Source organism: Denticeps clupeoides, chromosome 14, assembly GCF_900700375.1.
Source record: "Denticeps clupeoides chromosome 14, fDenClu1.1, whole genome shotgun sequence".
NCBI classification, from domain to species: domain Eukaryota; kingdom Metazoa; phylum Chordata; class Actinopteri; order Clupeiformes; family Denticipitidae; genus Denticeps; species Denticeps clupeoides.
In genome coordinates this window covers 847237-859901 of record NC_041720.1, presented here as the reverse complement: position 1 = coordinate 859901, position 12665 = coordinate 847237, and the positions used below count along the sequence as shown (strand labels likewise).

The following is a 12665-nucleotide window of genomic DNA, read 5'->3' as shown; positions in this document are numbered from 1 at the left end:
TTTCTTTCTGTACTTTGATGCATGTTTTTTTTTTTATATATATGAAAATGAATAGAGCCATATTTTCTAATGCAGTAGAAGTAGTGAAGAGCAACTTCTCTTTCTTCACTGACTTTTCGAATGTGCAGTAATGTGGCCCAACTCTGGCCACTGTCCCCCAGAACCAGTTAATTCATGTCTTGTATTGGAAATGAGGTCTGTGTGGGTTCTGCTTCCTCGCAGTGATAAAAGGGACTTTAACCCAGTTACTTGAGGTCATCTAACAAGTCACCTCTAGATATTACAGACTGTGATGACAGGACCTGCAGTGCGACTAGTCTGGGTTCTAAAGACCTTCAGGGGTTTAGTTTTATGGCCTTAGGAAAGCTGGAGATCTCGTCCCCCGGAACCCCTCGACCAGCAGGTCTCTCAGCTGCCTGCTGGATTTCAGTGCAGCTGTTTTTTGTCATGACCTTTACCATGAACATAATTCGATGAGCTAATATCTGAACCTGCACCATCAGATGGTGAGATTGGGCGAGTGTAATTTTTCGCTGAATGATGACGCTTTTTTTTTTGGTACGTGAGCATCGCCGTCTGCACCACCAAAGTATCAAAGTTTGGTATCCAGTTCAGGTAAATTAAAAACCCGAATGTGGGAAAGTCGTTCTTATAAGAAGTCACAAGGTCCACAGCTCAGGTTGCAGTCCTGATGTGAGAAGTACAAATGTCTGAATGATAAAATAAACTTGTGTATACATTAAGAAGTGTGTATGTGGTTCTAAAGTGAGGAGGCAGGGTGTGAAGAAAAGGGAATATGTGAGTGCTGTCAATCGGTTATTACAGGCTCCTCCCCTTAACATAAAGAACTGAACGACCAGTCACAAGGAGGGCTGATGTCAAGGTCAAAAGCAGCTCAAACAACAGGTGACCGTGTATTTCTTGGTGACGGTCCCAAGCCGAGAAAACCAGGTTCTTACCAGACTGGCTGACCCACCTAGGAAGGAGGATGGGCAGATGCCCTTATGCACTGTTGTTTGGGTGTGATTTGTCCTTAATAACTTTGATGAGGGCCGCCCCATGGTGCAGGCAATGTAGGCAAATGCTAAGGCCGTCCATTCAGGGTGTGTCACAAATGGAGGTGCCTTTATATATAAAGAACAAGCCCTCATGAATGCACCTACTTAGCGAGTAGTACTAGTAGTCATAATAATAATGATACGTAACTTTCCCACTTCCTACACACACATTAATACTAGTAATGAAACTGCCTTCTGCCAAATATTATGGGAATTCGCCCCTCGTGGGCTACCGATGCTAATTAATATTGTACTTAAGGTCCAAGCTGGGTCGGGCGATGTTCGCTACACACGACGACGGCTCATTTCCTTATTAAAGAGGCCTGCTACACTTGGACTTTAGTCATTTTTAGACTTTCTGAAGAAGATTTACATTCTACATTTCCGGCATTTACCAGACGCCCTTATCCAGAGCGACTTACAATCAGTAGTTACAGGGACAGTCCCCCCCTGGAGCAACTTAGGGTCAAGTGTCTTGCTCAGGGACATGATGGTAGTAAGTGGGGTTTGAACCTGGGTCTCTACCCACTAGGCTACTACCACCCTGTAGATTTAGACCTAAATGGTCGTCCACAACAGTGGATATGTCAGGCTTTATGGGGAGATTGAACACTGAGGAATGGTCATGGATCTTCAAGACACTTTACCTTGGTAATAAAAGGAGTGGCTTCTGAGATCATGGAGTCTCCAGACCTCAGACCTTTAGAAGATCTGTGGAAAGACTACAGGAGTTTTGTTGTTTATTTATTACATGTTAATTCGTCTACATATTTCTTGTTCTCGTTCTATATATATTTTCAGTAAAAGAAGAGTGTACCTTTCAGCATCTTAGCGTCATTAATTTAAGGAAATATTTAACAAATCTGTAATTAAATCTTTAATAAACTATCCAGGTTGATTAGGCAGCTATTTAAATAGAGAGGATGGGATTTTTGAAAATCAAGAAGTAATGCAAACTTTTTTTATTTCAAATATGAGATTGATACTTGAATATATTCAGTATTATATGTCCATGGCCGTGGGTAACATAAGAACATGCTTTGAGATTTTAAACGTGTTCCGCCACCGCATGGAAACAGCTCTGGCAGACAGGGCGCAAGTATATAAAGAGAGATTTGAGGGTATAAAAAACTGAACAGATTTGTTGAATTCTGAAAAGATGAAGTGTGAGGTTTTTTTGTTTCTTTCTGTACTTTGATGCATGTTTTGTTAGTTTTCTTTAATATATATGAAAATGAATAGAGCCATATTTTCTAATGAAGTAAAAGTAGTGAAGAGCAACTGACTTTTCGAATGTGCAGTAATGTGGCCCAACTCTGGCCACTGTCCCCCAGAACCAGTTTAATTCATGTCTTGTATTGGAAATGAGGTCTGTGTGGGTTCTGCTTCCTCGCAGTGATAAAAGGGACTTTAACCCAGTTACTTGAGGTCATCTAACAAGTCACCTCTAGATATTACAGACTGTGATGACAGGACCTGCAGTGCGACTAGTCTGGGTTCTAAAGACCTTCAGGGATTTAGTTTTATGGCCTTAGGAAAGCTGGAGATCTTTACCGTGAATATAACTTGATGAGCTAATATCTGAACCTGCACCATCAGATGGTGAGATTGGGCGAGTGTAATTTTTCGCTGAATGATGACGCTTTGTTTTTGGTACGTGAGCATCGCCGTCTGCACCACCAAAGTATCAAAGTTTGGTATCCAGTTCAGGTAAATTAAAAACCCGAATGTGGGAAAGTCGTTCTTATAAGAAGTCACAAGGTCCGCAGCTCAGGTTGCAGTCCTGATGCGAGAACATTTACATTTACAGCATTTACAGACGTCCTTAATCCAGAGCGATTTACAATCAGTAGTTACAGGGACAAGTCCGAAATTATTGTGGAGTATTTGACATGAAGTCTTTTTTTTTATTCAATACATCTATATTTGAAAGTTGTTCTTAATATCCTCAATGTACAGTGTTTGTGTTGTAGGTCTCAGATGAGCGAACTGCTGGAAGAGGATGGGGTGGGTTTTTCTTTTTTTAAATGTATGTGTTTCATTTCAAATAAGAATAAACTTATATTGACCCCACACTGGCTATTCTCCTTGATGTTCTTTACATATCTATAGTTCTACATTGTGATTTCCTATCCTGTCTGGTTATCCAGATTTGGTGATCCTGAAAAGTTCCTATCCGGATCAGATTGTTTCAACTGGCTCAAAAGTAAAATGGATAACATGATCACGGATTACTAAAAAAAAGGATTACTAAATCCGGATCAGTTTTATCCGGATTAAACTGTTTGAAAAACCGGGCCCAGATCTGTGGAAAGACTACAGGAGTGGGTTTTTGTTGAAATGTTTAAGTTGTGTATTTATTACATATTTCTTGTTCTCGTTCTATATATATTTTCAGTAAAAGAAGAGTGTACTTTCAGCATCTTAGCGTCATTAATTTAAGGAAATATTTAACAAATCTGTAATTAAATCTTTAATAAACTATCCAGGTTGATTAGGCAGCTATTTAAATAGAGAGGACGGGACTTTTGAAAATCAAGAAGTAATGCAAACTTTTTTTATTTCAAATATAAGATTGATACTGGAATATATTCAGTATTATATGTCCATGGCCGCGGGCAACATAAGAACATGCTTTGAGATGATGGAAGTGGGGTATAAAAAACTGAGTGGATTTGTTGAATTCTGGAAAAATGAAGTCTGAGTTTGTTTGTGAACACATTATTTCTTCAGTTTTACTTCTTCATTTTACACGTTTCCATTTGTGAATTTACTTTAAATGTAAAATAAGATAAGGCGGATGAGTCCAAATGGTCTCAATAATCAGCACATGCCAACTCTGGTTGGTGGACAGTTCCTATTCTACGAAGATCTTAATAGTGCATGCATGAGTATAAAATAGTATAATTAAAATGATAGCAGAAATTATTGGCCGTACTGGAAGCTGTTGGTTACACGAATGAGAGAGTGCAGAAATCCAGTGCTGATCAGAGACAGTGCTTGAAGCTTGACATTATCAAGGTAAAACTGGGAATTTAGTTCTGTGGAAAGAATGCCAGATCTGATATGGTATGGGTTATTGCCTGGGCACAAAATTGCCATCAATAAGCAATTATTTGCTTTTACAAATTTACAAAATGGAAAAAAATACTTTGATTTCAAACCATGACAATGTCTTATAGATACAAAGCCCAGGGATTCTGTAGGATTATATTCAGGTGTTTGGTCAAGTATAATTATGATTATATTCCCATGTTCCCGGCAGTCAGTGGAGTGTGTGCAGGTATAATATGGACTCAACCCCTTGTTTTAATCCACTTAGCCTGGCAGCAGAATTCTGAATCAACTATAAACGAGAAACTGAATATTTACTCAGTACAGTATATAAGCATCTCTAACTCTGACCTTGAACCCAACTCCCGCAATTTAACAAGGTATGAACCATAGGTAGAGTTGTGTGTAAAGGTGGTTTATAATGCACTTAAAGGACGGATTGATAAAGGTCCAAGGACCAAACTCTGCGGCACTCCACACATTCTGCAACACCTCCTCCTGTCAAGGCTCGCCATCAAACATTTTTTAAAATAAGATGAGGGTGGACACATGGAAATGTTCGAAATATATAGTTTTTATTCACAATTCTTTCTTCACACAGTTGGGGTGGAATGCATTTAAGCCAAATGTATTCAATTATTGTTTTTTCTCAACAAAAAAATGTAAACAATAGCAAAACTAACCGATGGTAGTTCAAACGTAATCTTTGGAAGATCTGCAATCCTAATTCTATTCCTTTCCTATGCAATTATAGGCCTTACTTATGCTATTCTAGGCATTTCCTATGCATTTTTAGCAAGTTTAAACTTTATGAGTAATATTTTAAGAATTCTTGGCACTGTGGTGCATTCTATCATGGAAGGTCCACTGAATATCATGGTAAAGTGGATAAAGTTATTGGAAAATGCTCTTGTGCATTTACACTGGTTCTGCAACCGCACTGAAAAAAAACTAAACAACTGGACAAGTTGTTTCATACATAAAGTGAGAAAGCTGTGGGACACCGATGATCAACATCAAACATCTGACCTCAATGAGATGGACACCTGACGACTGGACAAAGATTCCCCACTGTATTGTTCTTGCTCACTGATAAGAAAGTATTTAAAGAAAAAACGTTGCATGTTTCTTCTAAATGTACGAAACTGCTTTCGCATTTTTCATCACAACGGTAGCTGGTTTAATAATGTGCTACTTGTTCTCTAACCAATGGTATAAGTCCTACAGAAGAAATAAGGAACTTTTAAAGATACACCAAGAAAGGCAAGAATACACATTGAACGGCGTTCTGCAACATACACAGGACAAATCGTAGGAACTAGAAACTGGCATCAATCGGGAGAGACCTGCAGATCTTCAAAACCCACATAAACAGCTGCATAAACAGCTGCATCTTGCCAGACAATGTGACGTTGGTCCACAAAATTGGATTGACGAAAAGGTTTGAGATGGATCCCCACATGATTGACAGATACTTGTATAGCAATCAGGTCAAGAATAATCGTGTTGCCAAATGTTCTTTAAGAGGTGTACTACATCTTGACCAGGAACTTTATGCAACATTTGTGCCAGGATGGCAACAGATTAGCAGAAAAACGGTACAGACCTTGGGAGCCAAGGTGGCCAGTCGGAGAGAAGGTTATCAGAAGAGATGATCATCCTCAAAGTGCTGAATTTCATATCTGACGTGAAATTCATCCTGGCCAAAAGGACTGGTCTCCAAATATGCCATAATGTCCGTAATGTCTTTCAGACAACGGCTTCTTCATTCACCGTATCAATGGACTTTTGGACACCAGCTCATTTGGCCGTTATCAATATAACTTTGTGGTCTCAGTACGATGAGACGCTCCCACTAACATTCATCCTATAGCGCTCATCAGCATAATAATCTTGTATAATGAAGATGTGTCCTTATTAGCTTTAGAGTCAACATGGACCCCAAACGAATGTCTGAAACTGTTATTTATTCTAGGTATTAGAAGAAATGCCTCAATATCCAGTGATAATGTTCTTTAATAAACAGCAGCTATTTATACTATTATGTGTTTATATTTAATTTTTTTCAAAAATATTCATAAGTGTGATTTATTGCTTAATCTTTCAGGTTTTAGCCCTTATAGGACTTGGGAATTATTATGTGTTCATGCGAAATGACAGGGCGAGAAAATATTCTGACGGACTTCCACTTCCAAATGGATAGCATACTGAAGGGCTGGTTGTTAACTAAAGTTCTTGATGCTATGGAGGTGGCTAAAATTTTAAATGATTGTGGTAACAAGGCATACTTGACAAATGCAGCTTGTCTGGATATGGCTGACACTGCTCAAAAAAACGTTAAAACAAGAGTGCACCCTGTTCTCTTCACGGATTAGTACTAACCAGGCCCAAGCCTTCTTACTTCCAAGATCAGACGAGACTGGGCGTTCTTGGGCTGGTATGGCCGTAAGCAATCTCTGCTTGAAAATCTTGGACTTTAAACAACCTAGGCTTGAAAACATATCACAGAGTGAAAAAAACCTCTTAACTTACTTTAGAAAAAAACTAACAAAGCGATGCAAACAAACTTCATTTAAAAAGTTTTTCAACAGTTAAAGCTTACAGAACCTGGTATTCCCAGGAGGTCTCCCATCCAAGTACTAACCAGGCCCAAGCCTTTGTATCTTCCGAGATCAGACGAGACCGGGCGTTCTTGGGCTGGTATGGCTGTAAGCAATCTCTGCTTGAAAATCTTGGACTTTAAACAACCTAGGCTTGAAAACATATGACAGAGTTAAAATACCTCTTAACTTACTTTAGAAAAAAACTAACAAAGCGATGCAAAAAAAACTTCATTTTAAAAAGTTTTTCAACAGTTAAAGCTTACAGAACCTGGTATTCCCAGGAAGTTCCTCTCCAAGTAGTAATCAGGGCCAAGCCTTCATTAGCTTCCGAGAATCAGACGAGACCGGGCGTTCTTGGGGCTGGTATGGCCGTAAGCAATCTCTGCTTGAAAATCTTGGAATTTAAACAACCTAGGCTTGAAAACATATCACAGAGTGAAAATACCTCTTAACTTACTTTAGAAAAAAAACTAACAAAGCGATGCAAAAAAACTTCATTTTAAAAAGGTTTTAAACAGGTAAGCTTACAAGCACCTGGTATTCCCAGGAGGTCTCCATCCAGGTACTAACAGGCCCAAGCCTTCTTAGCTTCCGAGATCAGACGACACCGGGCGTTCTTGGGCTGGTATGGCCGTAAGCAATCTATGTTGAAAATCTTGGACTTTAAACAACCTAGGCTTGAAAACATATCACAGAGTGAAAATACCTCTAACTTACTTTAGAAAAAAACTAACAAAGCGATGCAAAAAAATTCATTTAAAAAGTTTTTCAACAGTTAAGCTTACAGCACCTGGTATTCCCAGGAGGTCTCCCATCCAAGTACTAACCAGGCCCAAGCCTTCTTAGCTTCCGAGATCAGACGACACCGGGCGTTCTTGGGCTGGTATGGCCGTAAGCAATCTCTGCTTGAAAATCTTGGACTTTAAACACCTAGGCTTGAAACATATCACAGAGTGAAATACCCTTAACTTACTTTAGAAAAAAACTAACAAAGCGATGCAAAAAAAAATTCATTTTAAAAAAGTTTTTCAACAGTTAAAGCTTACAGCACCTGGTATTCCCAGGAGGTCTCCCATCCAGTACTAACCAGGCCCAAGCCTTCTTAGCTGCCGAGATCAGACGACACCGGGCGTTCTTGGGCTAGTATGGCCGTAAGCAATCTCTGCTTGAAATCTTAGACTTAAACAACCTAGGCTTGAAAACATATCACAGAGTGAAAAAACCTCTTAACCTACTTTAGAAAAAAACTAACAAAGCGATGCAAAAAAACTTCATTTAAAAAGTTTTTAAACAGGTAAAGCTTACAGCACCTGGTATTCCCAGGAGGTCTCCCATCCAAGTACTAACCAGGCCCAGCCGTCTTAGCTTCCGAGATCAGACGAGACCGGGCGTTCTTGGGCTGGTATGGCCGTAAGTCAATCTATGTGAAAATCTTGGACTTTAAACAACCTAGGCTTGAAAACATATCACAGAGTAAAATACCTCTTAACTTACTTTAGAAAAAAACTAACAAAGCGATGCAAAAAAAATTCATTTTAAAAAGTTTTTCAACAGTTTAAGCTTACAGCACCTGGTATTCCCAGGAGGTCTCCCATCCAAGTACTAACCATGCCCAAGCCTCTAGCTTCCGAATCAGACGAGACCGGGCGTTTCTTGGGCTTGGTATGGCCGTAAGCAATCTCTGCTTGAAATCTTGGACTTTAAACAACCTAGGCTTGAAAACATATACAGAGTGAAAATACCTCTTAACTTACTTTAGAAAAAAACTAACAAAGCGAATTCAAAAAAAAACTTCATTTTAAAAAAGTTTTTCAAAAGTTAAAGCTTACAGAACCTGGTATTCCAGGAGGTTCCCATCCAAGTACTAACCAGGGCCCAAGCCTTATTAGCTTCCGAGATCAGACGAGACCGGGCGTTTTTGGAGCTGGTATGGTCCGTAAGCAATCTCTGCTTGAAAATCTTGGACTTTAAACAACCTAGGCTTGAAAACATATCACAGAGTGAAAATACTCTTAACTTACTTAGAAAAAAAACTAACAAAGCGATGCAAAAAAAACTTCATTTTAAAAAGGTTTTCAAACAGGTAAAGCGTACAGCACCTGGTATTCCCAGGAGGTCTCCCATTCAAGTACTAACCAGGCCCAAGCCTTCTTAGCTTCCGAGATCAGACGACACCGGGCGTTCTTGGGGCTGGTATGGCCGTAAGCAATCTATGTTGAAAATCTTGGACTTTAAACAACCTAGGCTTGAAAACATATCACAGAGTGAAAATACCTCTTAACTTACTTTAGAAAAAAACTAACAAAGCGATGCAAAAAAAACGTCATTTTAAAAAGTTTTTCAACAGTTAAAGCTTACAGCACCTGGTATTCCAGGAGGTCTCCCATCCAAGTACTAACCAGGCCCAAGCCTTCTTAGCTTCCGAGATCAGACGAGACCGGGCGATCTTGGGCTGGTATGGCCGTAAGCAATCTCTGCGTGAAAATCTTGGACTTTAAACAACCTAGGCTTGAAAACATATCACAGATTGAAATACCTCTTAACTTACTTTAGAAAAAAACTAACAAAGCGATGCAAAAAAACGTCATTTTAAAAAGTTTTTCAACAGTTAAAGCTTACAGAACCTGGTATTCCCAAGAGGTCTCCCATCCAGGTACTAACCAGGCCCAAGCCTTCTTAGCTTCCGAGATCAGACGAGACCGGCGTTCTTGGGCTGGTATGGCCGTAAGCAATCTCTGCTTGAAAATCTTGGACTTTAAACAACCTAGGCTTGAAAACATATCACAGAGTGAAAAACCTCTTAACTTACTTTACAAAAAAAAATAACAAAGCGATGCAAAAAAAATTCATTTTAAAAAAGTTTTTCAACAGTTAAAGCTTACAGAACCTGGTATTCCCAGGAGGTCTCCCATCCAGGTACTAAGCAGGCCCAAGCTTTCTTAGCTTCCGAGATCAGACGACACCGGGCGTTCTTGGGCTGGTATGGCCGTAAGCAATCTCTGTTGAAAATCTGGACTTTAAACAACCTTAGGCTTGAAAACATATCACAGAGTTAAAATACCTCTTAAACTTACTTTAGAAAAAAACTACAAAGCGATGCAAAAAAACTTCATTTTAAAAAGTTTTTCAACAGTTAAAGCTTACAGAACCTGGTATTCCAGGAGGTCTCCCATCCAAGTACTAACCAGGCCAAAAGCCTTCTTAGCTTCCGAGATCAGACGAGCACCGAAATCGTTCTTGGGCTGGTATGGCCGTAAGCAATCTCTGCTTGAAAATCTTGGACTTTAAACAACCTAGTCTTAAAAACATATCACAGAGTGAAAAATACCTCTAACTTACTTTAGAAAAAAACTAACAAAGCGATGCAAAAAAAATTCATTTAAAAAAGTTTTTCAACAGTTAAAGCTTACAGAACCTGGTATTCCCAGGAGGTCTCCCATCCAAGTACTAACCAAGCCCAAGCCTTCTTAGCTTCCGAGATCAGACAGAGACCGGGCGTTTCTTGGGCTGGTATGGCCGTAAGCAATCTCTGCTTGAAAATCTTGGACTTTAAACAACCTAGGCTTGAAAACATATCACAGATTGAAAATACCTCTTAACTTACTTTAGAAAAAAACTAACAAAGCGATGCAAAAAAAACTTCATTTTAAAAAGTTTTTCAACAGTTAAAGCTTACAGCACCTGGTATTCCCAGGAGGTCTCCCATCCAAGTACTAACCAGGCCCAAGCCTTCTTAGCTTCCGAGATCAGACGAGACCGGGCGTTCTTGGGCTGGTATGGCCGTAAGCAATCTCTGCTTGAAAATCTTGGACTTTAAACAACCTAGGCTTGAAAACATATCACAGAGTGAAAATACCTCTTAACTTACTTTAGAAAAAAACTAACAAAGCGATGCAAAAAAACTTCATTTTAAAAGTTTTTCAACAGTTTAAAGCTTACAGCACCTGGTATTCCAGGAGGTCTCCCATCCAAGTACTAACCAGGCCCAAGCCTTCTTAGCTTCCGAGATCAGACGAGACCGGGCGTTCTTGGCTGGTATGGCCGTAAGCAATCTCTGCTTGAAAATCTTGGACTTTAAACAACCTAGGCTTGAAAACATATCACAGAGTGAAAATACCTCTTAACTTACTTTAGAAAAAAACTAACAAAGCGATGCAAAAAAACTTCATTTTAAAAGTTTTTCAACAGTTAAAGCTTACAGCACCTGGTATTCCCAGGAGGTCTCCCATCCAAGTACTAACCAGGCCCAAGCCTTCTTAGCTTCCGAGATCAGACGAGACCGGGCGTTCTTGGGCTGGTATGGCCGTAAGCAATCTCTGCTTGAAAATCTTGGACTTTAAACAACCTAGGCTTGAAAACATATCACAGAGTGAAAATACCTCTTAACTTACTTTAGAAAAAAACTAACAAAGCGATGCAAAAAAACTTCATTTTAAAAAGTTTTCAACAGTTAAAGCTTACAGAACCTGGTATTCCCAGGAGGTCTCCCATCCAAGTACTAACCAGGCCCAAGCCTTCTTAGCTTCCGAGATCAGACGAGACCGGCGTTCTTGGGCTGGTATGGCCGTAAGCAATCTCTGCTTGAAAATCTTGGACTTTAAACAACCTAGGCTTGAAAACATATCACAGAGTGAAAATACCTCTTAACTTACTTTAGAAAAAAACTAACAAAAGCGATGCAAAAAAAACTTCATTTTAAAAAGTTTTCAACAGTTAAGCTTACAGAACCTGGTATTCCCAGGAGGTCTCCCATCCAAGTACTAACCAGGCCCAAGCCTTCTTAGCTTCCGAGATCAGACGAGACCGGGCGTTCTTGGGCTGGTATGGCCGTAAGCAATCTCTGCTTGAAAATCTTGGACTTTAAACAACCTAGGCTTGAAAACATATCACAGAGTGAAAATACCTCTTAACTTACTTTAGAAAAAAACTAACAAAGCGATGCAAAAAAACTTCATTTTAAAAAGTTTTTCAACAGTTAAGCTTACAGCACCTGGTATTCCCAGGAGGTCTCCCATCCAGTACTAACCAGGCCCAAGCCTTCTTAGCTTCCGAGATCAGACGAGACCCGGGCGTTCTTGGGCTGGTATGGCCGTAAGCAATCTCTGTTGAAATCTTGGACTTTAAACAACCTAGGCTTGAAAACATATCACAGAGTGAAAATACCTCTTAACTTACTTTAGAAAAAAACTAACAAAGCGATGCAAAAAAACTTCATTTTAAAAAGTTTTTCAACAGTTAAAGGCTTACAGAACCTGGTATTCCCAGGAGGTCTCCCCATCCAGGTACTAACCAGGCCCAAGCCTTCTTAGCTTCCGAGATCAGACGACACCGAGTGCGTTCTTGGCTGGTATGGCCGTAAGCAATCTCTGTTGAAAATCTGGGAGTTTAAACAAACCTAGGCTTGAAAACATATCACAGAGTAAAAATACCTCTTAACTTACTTTAGAAAAAAACTAACAAAGCGATGCAAAAAAAATTCGTTTTAATACGTTTTTCAACAGTTAAAGCTTACAGCACCTGGTATTCGGAGGAGGTCTCCCATCCAAGTACTAACCAGGCCCAAGCCTTCTTAGCTTCCGAAATTAGACGAGACCGGGCGTTCTTGAGCTGGTATGGCCGTAAGCAATCTCTGCTTGAAAATCTTGGACTTTAAACAACATAGGCTTGAAAACATATGACAGAGTGAAAATACCTCTTAACTTACTTTAGAAAAAAACTAACAAAGCGATGCAAAAAAAACTTCATTTTAAAAAGTTTTTCAACAGTTAAAGCTTACAGAACCTGGTATTCCCAGAAAGTGTCCCATCCAGGTACTAAACAGGCCCAAGCCTTCTTAGCTTCCGAAATCAGACGACACCGGGCGTTCTTGGGCTGGTATGGCCGAAAGCAATCTCTGTTGAAAATCTTGGACTTTTAACAACTTAGGCTTGAAAACATATGACAGAGTGAA

At 39.6% G+C, this 12665-nt stretch overlaps 1 protein-coding gene, 5 non-coding genes and 15 pseudogenes across 6 annotated transcripts in view; all 21 read right to left on the bottom strand.

Annotated features, from left to right (window-relative positions):
* Positions 1–12665, bottom strand: part of LOC114802910 (delta(14)-sterol reductase-like) — a 212756-nt gene that overhangs the window by 195122 nt on the left and 4969 nt on the right. The gene's annotated exons all lie outside the window — the stretch shown is intronic.
* On the bottom strand, positions 6708–6826 carry LOC114764021 (uncharacterized; annotated as a pseudogene).
* LOC114763892 (uncharacterized) lies at positions 7237–7354 on the bottom strand (annotated as a pseudogene).
* On the bottom strand, positions 7494–7612 carry LOC114763952 (5S ribosomal RNA). Its single transcript, XR_003742432.1, has one exon. It is a non-coding gene; the product is annotated as a 5S ribosomal RNA (ribosomal RNA).
* LOC114764039 (uncharacterized) lies at positions 7755–7872 on the bottom strand (annotated as a pseudogene).
* Positions 8014–8131, bottom strand: LOC114764014 (uncharacterized; annotated as a pseudogene).
* On the bottom strand, positions 8274–8391 carry LOC114763889 (uncharacterized; annotated as a pseudogene).
* On the bottom strand, positions 8803–8922 carry LOC114764035 (uncharacterized; annotated as a pseudogene).
* On the bottom strand, positions 9067–9184 carry LOC114764002 (5S ribosomal RNA). The gene has a single exon (XR_003742472.1). It is a non-coding gene; the product is annotated as a 5S ribosomal RNA (ribosomal RNA).
* On the bottom strand, positions 9328–9445 carry LOC114764025 (uncharacterized; annotated as a pseudogene).
* On the bottom strand, positions 9591–9709 carry LOC114763882 (uncharacterized; annotated as a pseudogene).
* LOC114764036 (uncharacterized) lies at positions 10119–10239 on the bottom strand (annotated as a pseudogene).
* LOC114764029 (5S ribosomal RNA) lies at positions 10385–10503 on the bottom strand. The gene has a single exon (XR_003742483.1). It is a non-coding gene; the product is annotated as a 5S ribosomal RNA (ribosomal RNA).
* Positions 10648–10764, bottom strand: LOC114764016 (uncharacterized; annotated as a pseudogene).
* Positions 10908–11026, bottom strand: LOC114764017 (5S ribosomal RNA). The gene has a single exon (XR_003742482.1). It is a non-coding gene; the product is annotated as a 5S ribosomal RNA (ribosomal RNA).
* LOC114764015 (uncharacterized) lies at positions 11170–11287 on the bottom strand (annotated as a pseudogene).
* On the bottom strand, positions 11432–11550 carry LOC114763903 (5S ribosomal RNA). Its single transcript, XR_003742400.1, has one exon. It is a non-coding gene; the product is annotated as a 5S ribosomal RNA (ribosomal RNA).
* On the bottom strand, positions 11694–11812 carry LOC114764013 (uncharacterized; annotated as a pseudogene).
* On the bottom strand, positions 11956–12076 carry LOC114763886 (uncharacterized; annotated as a pseudogene).
* On the bottom strand, positions 12221–12339 carry LOC114764033 (uncharacterized; annotated as a pseudogene).
* On the bottom strand, positions 12485–12603 carry LOC114763891 (uncharacterized; annotated as a pseudogene).